The 21,848-nt window shown below is 35.9% G+C and overlaps 1 long non-coding RNA gene across 1 annotated transcript in view; it reads right to left on the reverse strand.

Annotated features, from left to right (window-relative positions):
• Positions 1-21,848, reverse strand: part of LOC114013728 (uncharacterized) — a 50,412-nt gene that overhangs the window by 15,440 nt on the left and 13,124 nt on the right. Inside the window, exon 2 of the long non-coding RNA XR_003556874.2 lies at positions 11,082-11,187. This is a non-coding gene — a long non-coding RNA (uncharacterized LOC114013728). The remainder of the gene's footprint in view (positions 1-11,081; positions 11,188-21,848) is intronic.

Genomic DNA, 21,848 nt, shown 5'->3' on the forward strand with positions numbered 1-21,848 from the left:
TCACTACTGCAAATGTAACAAAGAAAGAAAATCTAGCGGAAAAGGACCTTGGGATATTGGTCGATATCAGCTCAATGTGCCCAGGTGGCCAAAAAAGGTAAGTGGCATCCTGGCTTGTATCAGAAACAGTGTGGCCAGCAGGACAAGGTAATGGATCATCCCCCTACAGTTGGCACTGGTGAGGCCGCACCTGGAATCCCAACTTCAGTTTTGGGCCCCTCGCTACAAGAAAGACACTGAGGGGCTGGAGCATGTCCAGGGAAGGGCAACAAAGCTGGTGAAGGGTCTGGAGCACAGGTCTTACAAGAAGGAGCTGAGGGAACTGGGCTTGTTTAGCCTGGAGAACAGGAGGCTGAGAGAGGACTTTATCACTCTCTACAGCTGCCTGAAAGGAGGTTGTAGTGAGATGGGTGTCATTCTCCTCTCCCAAGTAACAACCAATAGGACAATATGAAATGGCCTCAAGTTGCTCCAAGTCAGGCTTAGATTGGATATTAGGAAAAATTTCTTCATCAAAAGAGTTATCAAGCTCTGGCACAGGCTGCTGAGGGAAGTGTTGAGTCACCAACCTGGAGGTATTTAAAAGACGTGTAGATGTGGTGCTTTAGGACATGGTTTAGTGGTGGGCTTGGCAGTGCTGGTTTAATGGTTGGACTTGATCCTAAAGGCCTTTTCCAAACTAAACGATTCTATGATTCTATGAAAATGGAGGGGCTCAGTCATAGCCTTCAACAGCCTGACAAAGTAAACAAGAAGGCGTTTGATTTTCAGCCAATAAAGACAAAGTGAAAAATGAAAGTGGGAAAGCTCTGGGTAGAGCTTTTTTTGGGTAGAGGAAGACAGACAGATGTGCATGATATTGCATAATATCTTATTGCTTTAGAACAATAAATATGATTGGAGAAAATTGAAGTATTTTTGAAAAAACTAAAAAATTAGAAAGTATTAGTCCTTCAGACGTGCTGAAGATGTTTAGACAAGGTACAGAGAATTTTGGAACAATGGAAATTCAATTGGAAAAGTACACTTTACATTATCAATGCCGTTTCCTCTGGAACCTGAACTCAACTATGGGATTAACTTTCCAAATCCATTACTGGACTACCTAGGATAGACTCTCCAAGAAGAGGCTACCAGAGACCCCCGATGGTTGAGAAAGTCAGCAAGACAGAGATATGAAATATTTCTGGAATTAAGCCCTTGCACTTGCTGTGCCAAGAACAGGATTTAAAACAGCAAAATAATAAATTCTGCATGTGTTTTATCACATTTCACAAGATCTTAATTCATTTTTGCCACAGATGTTTGGGAAAAGTCATTGCACTTTCCACTATGGCCATCACACAGCTTCCTCAAATCAGTTTCAAAGTTAGCCCTCACACTGCTTCTGCATATGCATCAATGATCTGTGTTTCCTCCAACTCTGGAAGTGGATATGGCAGTCACATCGCTACATACAAATTATACTTGTCCTGAAATCGGAAGTTAAGGCAACCAGCAGCGGTTTGATGCTGGAAAGACAGCTTTTCTAAAATAATCGCCATTTAAGGGCCATTCAGAGGCAGAAGTCAACAGTCCCTAGCCCAACAAGACTGCACCAAACTGTACAATAGGAAAGACACACAGACCTTTCACATTCAGCCTACTGCTATCTGTCTGTTTGTCCTTCTCATTCTAGATTTCCTGCCTGCTTTTTTCCCCTTAAGCAGGTATTTAATGATGTCTTTGATATCCATTACTAGTAGAAAGGTGGCAATATGATTGTTTATTGTTAAAAGCTAGCAGCAATCATTTTCCATTGTTTCAGAAAAACTATGGGCTGTAGGTAATTGTGTTATTAAATTATTGATACACTGTTTGACACCATGACAGATCATTGACTGCAAATACTCTCAGACTTTTTGTCTCCCAGGCAAGGATGAAACTTAACACGTTACTTCATGTCCAAATTGAAAGGTAGAAAACTAAAAGATGCAGACTGAATGGAGAACTACTGCAAGGCTCTCTTACGTTCTCCACAGTGTTCAGTATCATATCAATTAAAACATGCTTATCAAGATATTTTCTGTATCTTTTCACTAAGTGGATGTAACCGTATGCTCTATGAGATGACCTAAGAAAGCAGGACCTCCTAAATAATAAGGAAAGCCAAACTGAAGGAGTTATGGAAAGAAATCACTTAAATAAGCAATATTCACCACTTAAGAATCTAGAGAAAGGACTAGAAATGGTGACCATCCGAAGTCCTACAACTGTACAGGAAAAAGCAGTTCAAAATAATTTTAGAAAGATTTTACAGTGACATGTATTTATCTTTCACATACTGATCATAGTGACAAACAAGCGTAAGACAAGAAACAAAGCCAATTTTAAGAAAAAAAATATAATCATTTTGCTATTCAAGCCATGGATCTGGTAACAGATGGAAACTGAACATCTTTAAGACTGTTCTTACCATAATGACTACTTGGAGAATTTACTAACTACAATTATAGCCACAATTAGCACTTTTTAAGGACATACATGCATAAAGCACTGAGACAGATCTAACACCAAAAAACCCACCACCAACAACAACAACAAAAAACAAAGAAAGGTTTTCTGGTGCTTACCAGTTGGCTTATCAGACTTCACAACTGGAATCTGATTTGTCTTTTTCACCACTTCCCCAGATTACCCCAGGGTCCTGGCTTCCAGAAAATGGATTTGTCTTTGTGATTTTTAGTGACACCTGCAGTTCTCTAAGAAAAATGCAGTGAGAAGGGTTTTTTCCCATGGTGCAACGCCAGTATAATGCCCTCTATCTCATCTATCCGCCACTAATGAGACACTGGGCATAACTAAAAGGCACAAAATGAGATTTTTCCAGTGGCTGTTGGATCAGCCCACTGGGGGCCATTCCCAGGTAGCATACCTGGGACTTAGACCAACTCAGAGCGCTCTTTTACTATCAGAGAACAGAACTTTCTTCCCTTTACCTTATGGCAGCCCCCCAATACATCCCAGTTGCAGCTCAAGGTCTACCTCTTCATCGGCACAGGTGATACCTCCTAAGTACAGGCTTTTTTCTAGCCTGCAATACCAGAGACAGAATACTAGCACTATTTAGCTACTCACTTACCAATACACTGTGCAAATCATGATGTCACTTGTTATAGCTCTTTCTCATAGAATTTCATACTATGTCATTAGTAGACATATATTTTAGCGATTGTTAAACATCATCTGGAGAAGAGTTATTGATCCACAAAGTAGCGACTGGATGCCTCTTAAAAAGAACTTCTGACATCAACAGGTTGTAATGGCGTTGCTACCTATAATAAACAATTATTGTTTATTTAAAGAGCTTCTCAGAAACTGTGAGAAGGCTCATTGCTATTTATCCCAATGCATGGAAGTTAGCCTGCAGCTGGAATGGAAATAGGGACTAACATTTCCAATGAACAAAACCTCCAACTTTTAGCCAAATTTTAATTGAAGCTACATAGCAAATAAAACCTTTTGGGTTTTATTATTTTCTAGGGAAAACCAAACTCTGAAAACAAAACAGTATCAATGAATTTTGGATTATTTTTATACCACAAGTCTAAATGCCCTGGTTTCAGAAATGATATATAAAAAAGTATTTAGAAAGCCTTGAGCAAATAAAGAAAAGCCAAACTTTTTTTCTGAAAATACTGAGGTGAATATTGATGTATTTTTCCAATGTGAAGATATTTACCTGTTAGCAATCTGATATTCCCAACTCCATCTTCTCGTGAGCATAGACTAATTCTTAAAATTAATCATTATGATTTTCATTCCACAGTTTTAAACTGAGTACCAGTATGTTCTGAAGGCTTTATTGCCTCTTAGAATTTCACATTCCCAATTAATCATTAAACAATCACTTTTCATTATGTACACTGTTTCCCCCTTGGAGTGATGTTTATTTTTAATAGACAATGGTCCGATAAATATTCTGGAATAGATAAACTGTTTATCACTACAACTCATAGACTTGTCTAGTAATGAAGAAATACTGCTATTCTGTAATTCAGTAAAAGGAAAAGATAAGGCACCCAAACATGCAATTATTGTCCTTTTTGTTTACAAGACACACATACTAAAATTTATTCAGCAAAGCGGTCTGGAATCAATAATTCTTCTGAGGATTAGACTTCTAGGGAAGTGTTGTACAGAAGCCTCTTCCGTAATTCATACTGACACCTTACTAAATCCTAGCTAAATACTCTGGATCAAGACCATAGTTGCAGCATTCAATAAACAAGGATTGTCTGGAAACAACACCCTTACAATATTTAGATTCCCAGAAAATAAAAAAACTAGTGAGTTTAAAGTTTGCATAAAGCTTGAGACCATGGTGAAATCAAAATGCAAGTCAGTGGATATGCAGCAAAGTTGTGGAGGCTTAGATGGGAACTTACATGCATGTCTTAGCACTGCCTAGGGCAGAGACATTATACAGAGATCCCATTACGTTTAAAAGACAAGATCATGTGCCTTGAAGAAGGGTTTTCTGAGGGTTAATGGTAGTGTCATCATACAGAATACTGCCATTAGGCACTACCATCTATCTCTTTCAGTAATAAATTAACTCTGATAAAAGACCATCTTTTCATTCCGAAATACTGGTTGACTTCCTCTCTCGAGTACTTGTACTGCTAGATGTGTCCAAGCCAGAATGCCTAGCTCACCACCTGTTTCAACAATCTCCTTCCATAGGCAGATACTCCACCAGAAAACTGAATACGGAATGTAGAAAATAGAGGGATCCCATATCTATTGCATGGTCCCTGACTGGGATTAAACATAAATCAGGGACCTAAAACACATTATCAAGGCTTACAATCTTCAAAGACTGTGGAGGCACAGACCATCTAACATTAGTAATTAGTAAAACACTGTTCCCTTTGCAACAGAAGACTCATGGCAAACAGAACTGGTCTAAGAATTCTTAAGACACTGCAGCAGAATTTAATTCTGGAAATAAAAATTAAGGAATGATTAGAACGCAAATTTTCAATGAGTATCGCATGTCTTAAAGGCAGTGCTCTGTAGCTATGAAAACCACCACTGTTGAACAGGTAATGCAATAGAATGGGAACTTACATCTGCCACATGAACAGTCTGGAGTGATGTGATGTGTGAGAACCCACCTGGCCTCCATTAAAAAGAGAAAAGTATAAAAGTAAAAAGTATAAAAAGTATAAAAGAGAAAAGAGTAAAACAAGAACACAGAGAAACAACCTGTCGAGCTGTTTGAATCTATGTCTAGAAAACCAAACCAAATAGTTCAGCAACTAGCACTGCAATGATGTTGAGAAATAAGCAAGCCCACTTAGACTGATGAGAAAGGGGGTTGATCCCTGTTAGCCAGTTCAAGAAGCAGACACCTTTGGAGTAAAACACATACATACCACTGCGTACTGACATTGATAGTTTAGACTCTCTGGCATGAGCTCTTCTTTTAATGATCAGACAAAAACGTATTTTCTCACCATTCCTTCTAGCAGAATAGTTTAGATCCCTGAGTAGCAAACAAATGACACTCCTCCTGCCAGGGATAGCTGAAGAGATTTTAAACATCAAGGAGGAGATTTCAGGAAGTTGGACCATGCAGGCAGGACAATGTCAATAGTGCTGATGGTAGCCAGTGTAGCCTTAACAGTCTAAAAGATGCAAGAAGCAAAGCCACCAGGTCAGAAACAGTCAGGAAGCAGTAGTGAATGAGCCAACATGGATACAATCCTACTGTGCTCTGTGGATGTTGCCAAAGCTGATACAGCTCCCCAGCAGATTGATGCTGTAGGATAGAAGCACTGTGTGAACATCCAGCATTCTCTCCATAGACTTTACAGAGTAAATCACTAGGACATGCAACATCCCTGGTGCTACGGTGAACACATCACCCATACGATTAGCCTATGTACCTACCCGAATGGCCCAAGAAATTTTGGCTCTGGTGGCACGCTCAGGGGAAAATGAAAAAGCAAAAGCCTTCTTCATTAATCTGAGAAGAAAACTTTGGAGTCTAGCTGCTTTTTGCACAGTGTTTGCATTTTGAACAACCAGCAAATAGAATGCCCCTGAGAAACTTGGCCCTAATTGAGAAAATCAAGGTATCCTGCATATAGGCTTGACCATGGGACATAACCTTCACATGTTCTGCACAACTGAAATGAGGCTTTGGACTAAATCCTCAATGCAGGAGAAGTAAAAGACAACATATTAACTGCAAAACATCTGCAAAGCATTCCCTTTCAATAAAAGAAATTCCTTATATGCCATATGCTGTGTAGCAAGGAAAGGAGCAACAGCGCATCTCCACTAATATTGCAAAGACAAAACTTTGTATCTTGAATGCCTGGGCCATAGCAAACCCATTGCAACAGCAAACATAGACCTATTTCAAAAACTTGTGGTTCAGGGACAGGTATTGGTTAAGACCAGAAGGCATATCTAGGACTTAGCTTTTTAGCTTTTTTTCCCCAGCAACAATAACCTTTGAGGTAAAGAGTACAGCCTCTAAAAGGTTGATCAGGCAGTAAATGGAAACAGCAGTGCTAAATATGAGAGGCATTTTGGGGGAGCCTCTTTCTCCAAATAAGTAAAGATTTAAGTCTGCAGGTGCCAGACTTAGAGGGGAGAACAGAAAACAGGAGACTGTTCCTCATCAAAGAGATTATTGGATAATAGGGAAATACCAGGAGAAAAGCATAAACTACTGCAGCTGATTCCTTTCCCCACAAGGTAAACTGCATGTCTGTTCTTTCTGTAAGCCACAACCAACATGCCATGCCTAAAATATTATATATTATAAAATAAAATTATAAATTCATATTATTTATAATTATATATTTATTATAAAATTATATATTTATTATAAAATAAAATTCAAAGGAATGACACACATTTCTCTCTGGCTGCACATTAATATCGTCCTTAAAACTGTGCAATGTCAGTATATATTAGGAATTCAGCACTTAAATAGTACTGAAAATATAAATAGTGCCAGAGTTCTTATCTCTGTACTCGATCACACAAAGCCCACCCCAGATAACTTTTTATCTTTCAGTGTGTCCAGCTGCACATTGGGATTCAAGGTCCTGCTCCTTATAACCAAGCTTAATGCAGAAACTCTTATTAATTTCAATAATGCAGGATCTAATCCTACATGTAACACTAGCAAGAGACTGTCATATTTTCAGGCAGATCTTTAGTCAAAAGATCATTTGCTTAAGGACAATATTTTTGCAAAAATCCTGTGTGAACATAATAAAGGGGTTAAGCAGAAAGATATTAAATCAAAACACTTATCAGTTCTTCCTGCTTGTATCCCTATTCATATCATAACACCTCAAAAAATAGTGAATTACTTAAACAGTTGCAGCTGGTACAAAATGCATTTGGAATAACCATGAAGTTCTACAGTTTCATCAGCAGCATGCTTTGATTTAAACAAAGGATAGCTCAAATTCTATTCATCTCTTCCTTCCTCAGATAAGTGCTTTCTACCTTTTGTGAAAACAATTAGCAACATGACAAAGTAGGAAATTAAACAGTTTGGGATTTAACAAAGGATTGGAAAAAGCATAAACTGCATTTGATCTGACAAAAAAAGTAGAATGATCAACTGACTGAGCGTCTACATGAAGTTAAAAGTTTGATGAACACTAATTGGCTTAATTACTTCAATTAAGACTAACAGCACATGGAGAGAATAGGAGGAAGTATTATTGGTGATAAAAATTAGTCAGGACAGTAAAATCTAAAACTTACTGCTAGCATTTGCGGCACTGAGCAACAGGAAATAAAATTCATTAACTACAAAGACAGTATCTCTGACTCTGGAATTTCCTGAACTACAAACTGCTGGAGCTGACGAGAATATTCTAACAAAGTAACAATACATGATTGCCCTGTTCTAATGTTCTTTTTTCAACAGCATTTTATTTTATCTAGTGCTGGAGAGAGGAAACGGGCCTACAGTAACCTTTGGTCAAACCTAATATAATTATTCTAATGTTCTTAAAATGGATGATGGGTGCATAAAATCAATAAAGGCAGCATAAAACATAAGGGGAAAACAGGTAAAAAGATTATATCAACTATTATCATAATGAGAGGTGGTCTTGGAGTCATTACGGATGATTCTTTGAAAACAGCAGTACAATATGCAAGAGGATTCAAAACAGCAAGCAACATAAACTACTAGGAAAGAGACAGAAATAATTCTGAGACAATATAAACCTACCATGTTCCCAACATCTACAAAGTATGCAGTTCTGACATTCCATCTCAGAAAAAAACCTACCCTATAAAACTATAATTTTAGTTTCTAAAAAACTACAGCTTCTATGAAACTATAGGAGTTTCAAAGAGAAAAAGAAGTATGGAACAGCTTCACAAAAGAGAAACAAAACACACCAAGATGCCTCACTTAAACAAAAAACACCCAGAAGACTGAAAGCAAAAGATGACTAATGCCGATGTTGAGATGATTAACACCATTAATGAAATTAAGACAGGCAACAGAGAATAATAATCTGTTATTTTTTAGTCTGCAAATGATAAGCCTCACCAAACAAAATTCTCACATAGCAGGTGAGAGGTGGCAATATTAAGTTAGATGGACCTTTGGCCTCATTTTATGTGGCCGATCTTACATTCTAAATTACATGAAGTAAATATGGTCAAGAACTTATATGTAAATATTCATATCAAAATAATATAAATACAGTGGATGTTCACTATTCTTATAATTATTTTTATCCATTTTATGGAAAGAGCTACTAAAAGTTGAAGCATATTAGCAGTTAGAGTTCAGCAAAAGACCAGCCACAGCAGTTTCCTGTAAAATTCTTACACCTTCTTTTGAAAGCACAAATGTATTGGCAATTTTCAGAAACAGGATACAGAACCAGATGGAATTCTTATATTCAGATGAACATGAAGTGCAAGTCTTTGAAGTTCTGATTTTTCAAGATTTCTGAATAATTTTCATTTCACAGAGCCACATATTCCAGGTAATACATTTATGAGGTCTTGTTTATTTTTCTGTATTGTCCATGTTTCTCAAATCTATTTCCCAGGAATATTTCTTTTAAAATGTACTACTTGTCATGTCCCAATACCCAAGCATACCCATGTTTTATTTTTTTTTTAAATTCCAGAAAGACTTAGGCACACTGAGTAAACAGATTTAATAAGCTGAACTCAATCGTGACTTCTCCAGTTACATTTTTTGGCAGAAAATGCCTTTCTGAGTTTCTATTTCAGTAAGATTCACTTAATACAACCAAAGCTGAGTAGGCTTTGATCCACAATTACAAAGTTAAAATATATGGAGAAAGAATAATGCTGGGAAAATGCTCTCTTGGCAAATAAAAGTTGGAGGAGATTAATCCCACCAATTTCCCACCTTTAATGAGTTCAAATCTTGCCATCGTTAATAATACTGAAATAGTTATTAACATTTATTTAAATATAATTAGAGAAGGTCTTTGGACCTGCCAGTAGGATAGGAAGCTATTGGAACTTTTATCACATGAGCAAGATCAAAACCAAAGCAGCTATACTCTTTTTTTTCTTTTGCATTAAGTAACTTCATAGCCCAAGCATCTGACTATCGTCTTGACTTAAAGTACCTGGCTATAACCCAAAGACAGGTTCAAGTAAGGTTCTTTGATTCCACACACATGCACATACACACATTCTTTCAACCCACCCTCCTTGCATGCAGAAATCAACAGGAGTTAAAGGCAGCCAGCGCCACAAAACATGTTCAGCACTTTGCAGGATGTGGCCCTTTATCCTTATTTGCCCCCATGTACTTGCTTAGTTCTCTTTTTGACAGTTCTACTAATAATGTTCCTCTGCAACAAAAAATACTGTCCAAAAACCACGGACGCCTACTATCATCTTTCCTTGAAGTGTTATACAGTCTATATCCCCAAGTTACTAAATGTAGTTTCTACATTCTATATCATCAATTTTCAAAATTAAGATAATTCTGAAAAATAGGACAATAAAATTTTCACTAAAATGTGCACGATTGGAAACTTATTCAGTAAATAAAGTCTTAATTTTTCCTTGAGATATTATTCTATTGTAGTCTGTAAGATCTCTACTTAAAATGTGGAGCAGAGTTTACCCTTGTCATCCAGCTCCCCTGACTTTGTTCAGACTGGAAAACTGTCCAAACTGAAAACTTTCTGCCTGTATTTTTAGATTCCCATTCAACACAAATGACAGCATTAGATCGATGGGAAAACAGGAATGATATACAGCTAGATCTTGTTCTGACACTTAGGATGCATGTCTATATCCAGAAGTCCACGGATACCATAGTAGAACACAACAGTTTACATACAGCGGTTCTATAAATTTAGTGGTAATGAGGACTTAGAAAATTCATGATCCTTCTGGACTTCATTTATGGATCATCAAATAAACTATTAAAATTTACTGAAAATCGGCCATTAGTGCCTGAAAGCTGCATTCCTAAATGCATGTTTAGATTCCAAAATAAAAGTAACTTGAACTTTTTGGAAGACAGTCAGCAATTTGTTTGATTGTGAGTCTATAAGGATGTTTAGGAACCACATTTTAGCACCTAGGCTTGAAAATATTAGTTCAAATATTTTGGAGTTTATATTCTTTAGAGATCATACTGCATTTAACTATCTAAACATTTAGCTTATTATTTCCTTAAAATGTCTGTTATTAAAGTAGTAATCAATAAATTTCCCATACAGTTTTAGAGTGAGTCGGGGTGGAAGATTATCCAATTGGAATCTGTATTGTGGAAACAGCAGTGCAGAAGTATTTTTCATTACTGGCTTGTTAACCAGAAAATTCCTAATTCCAAGGAGCCAAGTAAAAGGAAGAAAAAGTCTTCCTCATTTTCAAAGACATAGGCTGTTTAAAACTTTTGATTTTTTTACTGTTTACATGAGTATAATCACTTTGTGTTTTGTTTCCAAGTAAATGAAATAGGTATTGAGATTTCACATCTTTCTACAAGTCCATTAGCGGCTACGGAAAGAAAGCAGTCAACGAGACAGGTAAGAACACACCTACTGTATTATTTGCCACTCAGGTTAACACATCCCCACTTCTTTAACAGATCTTCCATGCAGTGTTTGACAGTCACATCTCCTTTGCAGGCCTCTGGTTAGTCATCTATAAAAGAGATATAATATTCTTGTCAGAATATTCAGGTGTTTATTAATATTTGTTAAGTGCTTACACATTCTTAGATTATTGGCACTAAATAAATAAAAAATACTGCATATAACTTGCAGACACCTTATTTAACAAGTTTCATGAGGTAGTTTGTTAGCTGTCATGGTTTAACCCCAAATAGATTTTCAGTGAGAAAATTAAAACATTACCCACATATCAACATAGAAATGGAACATTTTAACAAGCCCATACTATTGGTATTTGCACTATAACCTATAACTAGTGCTTCATTAGTATTAATGCATTCATAAATCAGGATGTATTTTTATATTAACTTGTCAGAAAAAGTTATAATGTGTGCACCAAATTATACTTTACAGAAGTGGGATGATACTACAGTATTCCAGTACATTGTATTAAATGCACTCTAGAATAGGAACTAAAATAGATGAGTTGCAATATCCTGTATAAGCACTACCTTCCCAAAAATTTCTCTTTTGTACTACAACAACATTTTCTATTTTTAAGTACATTTTAAGACCTAGAATTCTACAATCTGTTTAAAAAGACTTAAAAGACAGATACTATTTATGATCATTATAGATCTTTGGAACTAACAATACCTTTGAGGCAAACAGTAAGCCTAAATGGTCTAATGGTTCTTTTTAATCAACAAATTAATGTTCTTATCCTACGTAGGAACTGCATTTTAACATACTCCACAGCTCATTCCTTCCAATAAATCAGTGATACGAATCCTAAAAATGCTGAGCACTCTCTTCTCAAATTTTATATTGTTGCACTATTTCTGATCTCAAAACATGCTACTGATCCAACTCAATAAAAAAGCACTTTTTAATATACACCACACAAAAAAAGAGTCGCATATCTGTCAACCAGATTTACAGCATTTAAATAGAACCAGTTTCCAAACAAAAGGCTATTTTCATACTCAAACACAAAAAAAAATATCTGAAAGCAATCACAAGAAAATAAAAATAAAATTACTTAGATCTGGAACAAAACCCATAGTGTACATAAGTCATAGGAACACATACCCAGAATACATAAGGTTATTAGGTGGCTCGATTTTAAAAGCAGATATTATATAATCCATAGAACTTCCCTCACTCTTGATGCCACTCAGTTTTCAGAATTCTTCTTGTGACATGAAATAAATTTTTGTGTTTCAGTGAAATCAGTAAGGAATTCAAGCAATGAAGAGACAATTGAGAGGTAAAAACCACCCTATGCATTTACATAATCTTCAAATTATATTAAACTGATTAAAACTAATAAAATTTTTAAGCAGTTAAATAAATATTAAGGGAAGTTAAAATATCAATATTCACAGGAAAAACAGATGTTGTAACTAATAATCCAAAAAACACCCAATTCTTCATTTGCTGACTAGTTGTATGTATTCAAAATTCACAAAGATAAAACAAGGAAAGAAAGGGTAACGAAAGCACAGTAAGGACCAGAGCTTGGACTGCTTATTCAGGTGTTTTATTCTGCTGATGAAACTGAATGGAACAGATATTCCATTCTTACAGTTACTGTAAGACACTTTGGGGGTCACATTTTGTGGTCCAGTCTTCTCTTGCTACATTGCTTGAACATCAAAAAAAGACTGGATACTTCTCTCTAGATAGAATTCCTTGATCACAAAAATCACTCCCATCTGTCTGGGGTCTAATATAACCAATTCCTACAGTCTAAGTTAGTAACTAGATGATCTTTAAGGTCCCTTCCAACTCAAACCATTCTATAATTCTATAAACTGGGAAGCAAGCACAGAACATGGACAAAACAATTCCAGCTGGTGGACTGCCTTATGTGGATCGTAACTAGAGTGAGGAGTTCGAGTGGTACCCTTTCTGTAATGTTGCAAGGGCTGGTGTAAAATTGAATTTAGAATCTGAAAGTTCTAAGTATCTCCGTACTGGTCCTTTGCTACAAGAATTACTGCATTATTACATGTTGTGAATCATGGTTTTAATGGTTTTATCATGCAATTCTTACACAGGCAGTGATTACAAATACATTTGGTTATTTACAGTATTAAAACCCAGATGCCTAAAATCCTCCCCTTGGTCCCTACCCAGGCATCCCCTACTATATTGCTGATTCACAATTCCAATGTTGTTTTTGTGCAACTCTCACATGCATTAGTAAATAAAAGTAAATCATGCTGTTTCTGTAAGTAACAGGAGAACTGTTCTACAAATCTCAGTGTTTTGGGGGAATTACTTGATAAATCTGTTAATGCTAATGAGAATTCTGCAAGAATGGCCACATCAGGAACTAGTCAGGAATATGGAAAAAGCAGAGTACTGTGACTAATATTGTTAATGCTTCTTTACACAAGATTACGGAGTCACATTCTCAAATCCTGAGGGGAATTTGGCTTAGTAGCTCACCCTCTGATACTTTTAAAGAACAGAATTTAAGGTGCTAAAAACATTTATTTGGCAAGAAAATTGTCTAAGACACTTCTGAGGGTAAAATAATTTCACAGTGGGTGGGTCTAGGCATAGGAAACACTTTGGAAGGTAATGAAGAAACTGAGGAGTGTTGTGATTAACAGACAGAATGACATTAGTGCCATGTTCTTAATTCCTTAAAAGAAATACGGTTAGTAATAAACTCACTGCATGATACGTTTCTCAAAGTACATACTTAACTTATTTCTTTTGAGTAGCAAATTCCTTAGAAAAGTGATGTTATAAACAATAGACAATTAATGAAACAATGGTTAGATTGTAGAATCCTGTGGGGTTTTTTTAAATCTCATTAAAAAATACTAGTAGCAATGAGTTTGTTCTAACTAATTTAATTAAACAAGCAAACACATACCATATAAGATTATTACTTAGTTAAATATTTTTGAAAGTACAACATTTGACTAACATTGCTAATTCCTCTATACACGTTTATATTCTCAAGCCGTAAAGAAGAATGTAGAATTTAATTATTGTTTTTTGAAGATATGTCAATGAAGAATAGGTATTCTGTCCTGAAGAGAACAGGGACTGACGTAATTACTCAGAAAATTTAACAATTAATATTATGTTACACTATTATAAAACTACAGCACTATTTGGTTTACTCAAAATGCGTATTATTCTTAATACGTATTATTCTTAAAGCACTTAGTCTTGTCACACTCTGTTACAGGTATTTTTTGTAGCACTCTTTCCCAGGAGAGAGCTGCTTAAAAGCAGTAAAAGGCACTCACTGGAAAAGCTGTGTGACTCCTCTCCCTGATAGTATTTTTGTTACACAATATTTTGACCAAAACATTTCTAACTCTTTTAATTTGGGGGGTAAAGGGGTAGGGGGGGGGGGGTGGGGGGGGGAGGGCTGAGGGTGTATTTATTAGAGAAAGCCAGGAAAGGAATGTGGACCTAGAAATCATGTCACTTGCAACTTGAAGAAACAACTCCCCCCTCATTTCTAAAGGTTCTCAATTTAAAACATAAAGCATGAAATTTAATAGCAAATGGCTCCAAGAGCCAGATTATGAATGATTTTCTTTTTTCATGATTGTGAGTACTTACTCTTACATAGACCCAATTAAATGTATTTAATTAAATAAAAAATTAGATATTTTTTTTATTTAAGTGGCCATGTTCTGTTCTTCTGTTCTACTTGGTAACAAACTAGTGGATTTGTCATTTCATACTACTGACAATATGCAATATTATTAAAAAAACGAAAAATAGGGACATAGCTTCTTTTTCAGTATCACCAGTCGACTTCTCTTTTCCTGATACAAGGTTTGAAAACTTTTCACCAGAATATATCAGCCTGTACTGTATGTCTGTGTTGAATCCAAGGAGGAGCTATCCCTTTCACAAGTCAAATTCTAATTTATATTATATGTAGGGACATATTGCAAAGTGAAAATATTTTGTGGTATTTTTTCCTTGCAAATTACATGAACGTGTACATTGAAAACAGTTTCATTTTAAAAAATCATAGCAAATGGATCAATATGAAAAATATACCATCATATAAAATACAGTATTTAGTTATAAAATTTCTTCTCTCTAGCTTTTCTTAGTACACAAATTTTATTCTAACTTTGTATTATAGGAAATCACAAGGTTCTCTTATTCCAGAAAGGTTAATCAGCTGACAAGGAGTTTAACTCATCAGAGGATTCTGCTCTATATATTCTACACTATAAAGACTACTTTATAGCTATACTTCACTGTACTTTACTTTTTAAAATTTTTAAGGCTCTTATGCATCCTATTCAACTCAAATATTTTCTCAGCACATGCTTGTATGATCTGTCTGTTCAATTTATATTAAAAAGTAATTCTTAATACCTTCCAGGTATTTAGCTCGGACAGTAATACCCGTTAAGAGCGAGCTGATACTGCAAGTTTTGCATCAAATCAAACATGACAGTAACTGAAATCAGTGAAGACAGATTTTCAGATTTGTTGTCATAGCTCTGACACATCCAGTTGGTCTGCTTTCTCTAACTTAAGATGTCAGGGCCCTTTTTAAGAGTGATTGCTTCCAGATGTATGGGATAGTGTCAGCAGGGAGAAAGAGAAGGCATACTTCCCACCGGCATAAGTGAAATTGTAGTGAAAAAGCAGCCTCCACATATCAAAGTCAATCTCTTCAATATATTTGTTTCTTCTGCCCCCTGTTACATACTGAATTTTTCTTTCTTATGTTTTCAGTCAACTACCAGAAAAAGAGAGACGTTTTGCCTGTGCCATTTTTTAGCCAATGCAATAGCCTTATTCAGGGCAAGAAGACACCCTTATTCACGCTGAAGAACACCTGCCCTAGTGAACTGCATTCACTGGCCATTCAAACCTCGGTAACAAACACTGCCAATAAAATTGCCAGATGGTGTTTTCCATAGTTAGCCAATATGCAATGTAAACTTCTAGCTATATTAACATATAATTGATTCAAGAAGCACCGTGCTATGATCTGCCATTTTTTGTCGATAGCGATGTGAACTGGAGTTAAACTCATGAATCAGAAGCAAACATCCATAACTTAGAAGCCCCTGCATAACATCTTCCAAGTGTAATAACATCTAAACTCTTCACATGACATTTTTAAAATAACACAGCTCATTGCATACTTACATCTGACCCTTAGGGGGGCACTGCTTATACTACTAATAGTTTTTATTGACACTTTAAAAATAGCTGTTGTCTTATTCAAGAGAATTGTTTCTTGACTAATTATCGTTCTTTGGCTACAATTACGTTGTTGCAAATTTCATGTTTTCACATTGCAGTTTTCCACCACAGTTTATATCATTATAGCAAACCCTGCTCGAGGGGATTGTGGAACAAAGACCACAAGACAATGGCTTTTCACTGTGCACATCAACTGTCCAGATCAAGTATCTCTTTTGGTCCAAGCGCAGACCTCAGAGGAAAAAAAATGTAACACAAGTATTTTGCAGTATAAATCGAATGTTAGGAAAAAGAATACTGCATTTTTATGGTTTTACTTTTGATTTTGGTTTTTAAGGACAATTCACATGAAAATTAAGAAAATATTTACCTTGAATTCTTGTACAGATATCAGAAAAATAACTTCGCACAAAAGCAACAAATGTACTTGTGAATTAAAATAAGTTTAAAAATTAAAATTAATTTTATTAATCTATGGTATGTACCAACATCAATATAACCTCTTGTCCTGGTTTCAGCTGGGATAAGGTTAATTTTCTTCTTAGTAGCTGGTGCAGTGCTGTGTTTTGGATTTAGTGTGAGAACAACGTTGATGGCACAATGATGGGTTTGGCTGTTGCTGGGTAGTGTTTGTACTAATTTAAAGACTTTTTCGTTTTCCAGGCCCTGCCAGTGAGAAGGCTGGAAGGGCACGAGCAATTGGGAGGGGACACAGCCAGGGCAGCTGATGTGAACTAGCCAAAGGGATATTCCATACCATATGGTATCATGCTCAGCATATAAGCTGGGGAAAGAAGAAGGAAGGGAGAGAGGATATTCGGTGTTATGGCATTTGTCTTCCCACGTAACCGTTACGTGTGATGGAGCCCAGCTTTCCTGGAGATGGCTGAATACCTGCCTGACCATGGGAAGTGGTGAATGAATTCCTTGCTTTGCTTTGCTTGCGTGAGCAGCTTTTGCTTTACCTATTAAACCATCCTTATCTCAACCCACCAGTTCTCTCACTTTCACTCTTCCAATCTTCTCCCCCATCCCACTGAGGGGGGAGCGAGCAAGCAGCTGCGTAGTGCTTGGTTGCTGGCCAGGGTTAAACCATGTCACTTCTTTAGTATCCACTGGCTGTATTTTTGGTGCATTAAGTGGTAACGTTCAAAAGGTGCAATCCCATTTCCTAAAACATACTTGCTAACTGTCTGGGTATGAAGAAGGGAAATGAAAGCATTGTTAAGCTAGCTATGCAGTCCTCTAACTGCACCTGACACATGTGAGCTGGCTGTATGCCAAATGGTCTTTGAAGGTAAAATCAGAACAATAGAGCATCAACACGTTCATTCTCATCTGTTCTGCTCATCACTTGCAGAAATCACTCCATACAAAAAGCTAAAGATGTGTCTTTAACTGGGTCTTCTGTTTCCTGCTTCCACTTTACCTTGGATTTATATGGGGCATGCATGAATGGGAAGCATCATAACCTCTTTATTCCCAAAACACATCATGAAATATTTAGTTAGAATTTTTCCAAAACATGTCAGAATATTAAAAGAACAAACAAACAAACAAAAAACCAAAACCAAAAGAACACCAAAACAGATGAGCCTCACAGGATTTTTTACACAGGTGGTTAAATTTTCAAACTTCCAAAGCAGGAAGTTTTTTAGAGGACGAGTGAGAAACCATGTAATTTTTTGTAACATCTGTCTTCACAGTAAGCAAATACACCTTCAATGTAGACTAGCCTTTTTAGTGGATAAGTTTGAAAAACTGATGTATTGAAATGTCAGAGTTTATTTTCTTACACAAAATCTTGCCTTTCCTTATTTTCTCTTAAGCTATAAACTGGATTTTTAAAATTTCAAACTGAAAAAAGACATGAAGGATATTTTATGTGCTTGTGGATACCAGTGTCTAGAAACACTGTCACCATAAGGGTTAGATTTTAATGCCAGAGTTCAATAGTAGGCTAAAAACCAATTAGTGATCCTACCATGTTAAACGACATACCTATGAAAAACCTACCATATACAGATATAAAACTACATGTACAGAATACAGCTACATATGTTTGACAGTCTGGAAAATCACAAGAAATCATATATATATTCTGTTTTATAGTCACATAAAATATACATAGTGCAGCTGATGCTGGTGGGTGAAGCTTATATTATCACAACATTGTATGCAGCATTTGGTTAATTATTCCTTGTTATGTTATGTAAAACAAAACTGAATTTAGAAATAATAACGTGGCCAACATACCTTCTTTTCAACACACATTGACCAATTCACACTGATGTAGGTTGAGACTTGTGTTAACACATACTGCCACTAGAGGGCAGTGTTGTCATATTACTGTGCACCCACATTAAGTACATGAAATTACTGTAAAGTTCAAGTTCCTTATTTTCTAAAGCGAGGGGGGGGAAAGGGAAAAAAAGGAAGAAGAAAAAAAGAAAAAGAACATTTGTAGCTCAGTTAAGGATTTTTTTCCTGACAAACTCTGAAGCCTTTCTAAAATTAAAAATTAGAGATAAAAATCACATGGCATAATTGCTTATTAGCTTGTATTTAGTAACTATTTAATACGCTATTTGTTTTCAAGCAAGCAAAATGAATTTAACTCAGGCAGAGTGTGCTACCCGGGAATCTCTTGGAAGGAGACAGCCCTTGTGCAGTGGTCTGACACGCAGCAGATAACTGAATTTTATTGTAGTTGTGCTGGAAACATGATTTATTTCTGAGATGTCTGTGAAATGTGATGCAGATCATGGCAACCTAAGCTGGTCTACTTGTTGCTACATCTCTGCTCTCTCATCCTGCATTCTCCCTTGCTCTGTACTGATCCTTTCAGCACATGCTTTAGTGAATTTTCTGGCATTTTAGCTCTCTAAACTGACTCGCTGTGATCAAACAGGTAGCGCTCAGAACAGACAAAGTGCAAGAATACACTGCCCTGGCAATGTGTAGCACCAAAGCTGTTTCAAATAAAACTGTTTTGTAATCAGAGTCTAGAAAAAGTGCTTCTCTGTTTAAAAAATCCATAAATTTCTGCTGTAGTTAATATAGTTAATTAATAAACAGATGGAAACAATTCATTTTTTATTTAATTTAAAATGTATTACAGAAATATCGACTCCAAAAGCAGATATAGATCCTTCTGACAGGTGTCATATATTAAAAAGGGCTCTTGAAGAAGCCTACCTCTCAGAAGATGCAACATACGTCTGCATGAAATGTCTGTGGGATTCTGTGCTGTTCAAAGTGTCTTTGTTTTGATTGGTTTAGAAAGTTCCCACTTTGTTGCAGTATTAAAATAATTTCATTTGCTCGATGCAAAGTGAGGCTATTGGCGAGGATTAGAGGTATCAGACTTGAAAACTGACTGACAGTCTACTGAGGACTAGGAACCAGATCAGGCCAAGCTCAGGTATACTCACTTATGGCAAATGGCAATAACAGGGAATACGAAATTTACTCCTGTAATACGTTGCTTACACCTTCACTTGGACAAAGCAGAGATAAACCAGATGAAGCCTTCAATTAAAACATGCAGACCAAACTTAGAAAAAAAACTTGCAGAAGTTTGAGGACTATGCTGTGTCAAATAAAAAGTCATAGCAAGTTGCTGTCATCAGGAATAAGAAAGGAGGAGAAACTGTCCCAGCCATCCCCTGCAGCTCTGCCTGATGCAATACAGCTGTAAATTTCTCCATGTTCAGAGTAAGAATTCTAATTTCTAGAAAAAAATAAAAATCTAAATTTAGTCTGGTGATGATGTGGGCATTCATTTTCAATAGAAGGGCAGAACATATTTTACACACTTGTTTTCAGCAACTGACATCTACAGTGGATCACAGTCAATTCATTTAGACCTATGCTTGACACACTGAACATTATACTGTTCAGAACTAGAGGGCATTTTTCCTTAATGTCTATTATGTGTTCACCATACATGTTTATATTACTAACATGACAATAATTAGCGTGTGTACTTACTCGGTTATTTTGTTTTGCTTTCATTTAAAAAGTCAATAGGTTTAGCAATTGTCAGTATTCATAGAAAAGCTCCAGAAGAAAAGAAGAAAACTAAAAGTGGCTTAGAAAATGAGACCTACGAGAGAGATGAATAATCTGAAAGAGTACAGGACTTGATAATTCTTTTGATACACGAAAGGTAGTTACTAAAAGATGATCATCTACTGCTCAATGTATCCACTAGAAGAAGGACTGGAAGAAGCACAGGAGATACTAATTAAATCTTACAATGAGAAGAATTAGAACATACATTATAGTAATTCTTCAGTGGATGAGAAGCCAAGCTACAGACCTACTAGGAAGACTGTAAAACCTTCTTTACCAAAGGTTTTTCCAGTAAATTTAAATGTGCTTGTCAGATTATTTAGGAAAGAAAAATAAATATGACAAGAGCTATAGGTTATCCTGGATTATCTCTTCATGCATACTTCACCTTTCCCTATATATTTATAATCCTTTTATGATCCTAAACTGGTGCGAGACAAAAATCTCTACTCATTTACAATCTTACTAAAATCAGTAAAAACTGGGAAAATGGTATTGCATCAAACAGGTTCACTTGTGTTATTAGTAATAATAATATGACATTTTTAGGAAAAGGGATCTGAACTAGGTATATACAAAAGCTATCAATAATTAAGAAAAAATCTGTCACCTTTCTCGGATTTTTCTTCTAGTTACAAACAGATACACTTAGCACACTTCCCCTATGCTTTGGTGCACAGATCACCACGTAAATGATCCATGTGTAAATAATTCTCTTATCTCTCCTTAACTATCAGTTCATCAATAACATCAGGCAACACTCAACCTTGGGAACTCTCGTAACAATTTCTGAAAATTTGTTCACAGCACTGAAAGCAGTCACTAGAAAAAATAACTAGTAGTTACTAAAAAAAAAGATCAAATTCTCCAGCTTTGCCACACCACAACTGAAGCATTACATGAGTCTTCCAAATACAGTGATTTAAATTCAGTTGGGTTTATAACTGTCTTAAACTTCATTAGGTCACCTTATTTTAAAATGAAGTGAATCTGAGTAATTTTGAACCCAGCAAATTCCAACAACATTGTACAGGGATTTTTCCTTGTGAACTCCTTCTTTATGCCTTAGGTTTGCGGAGATAAAATCACCTTACTGTCATTGTTTTTGTAAAAGCATCTTACTCTTGTTTTAGTAGATTTTTGCAGCATGTTAAGAATAGTTTACTGTTTGCAGATGATATTTAAGCAATAAAATTCTGCATATGATCTCTACACACTAAAGAAATCCATAAAATCTATCAGATCTTCTATACTATGAATTGTTTCATTCAGATAAGGCTTTTTTTTCCTATGACTGTTGAAACTTGTTCTAAGTTGTATTTCTCATTTTCTTACAAATTTCATTTTCTTTGAAACCTTTATATGCAATTAAATAGCTGTTGTAATATCAGAACATGT

The sequence above is a fragment of the Falco peregrinus genome, chromosome 1, assembly GCF_023634155.1.
Source record: "Falco peregrinus isolate bFalPer1 chromosome 1, bFalPer1.pri, whole genome shotgun sequence".
Taxonomy (NCBI): Eukaryota; Metazoa; Chordata; class Aves; order Falconiformes; family Falconidae; genus Falco; species Falco peregrinus.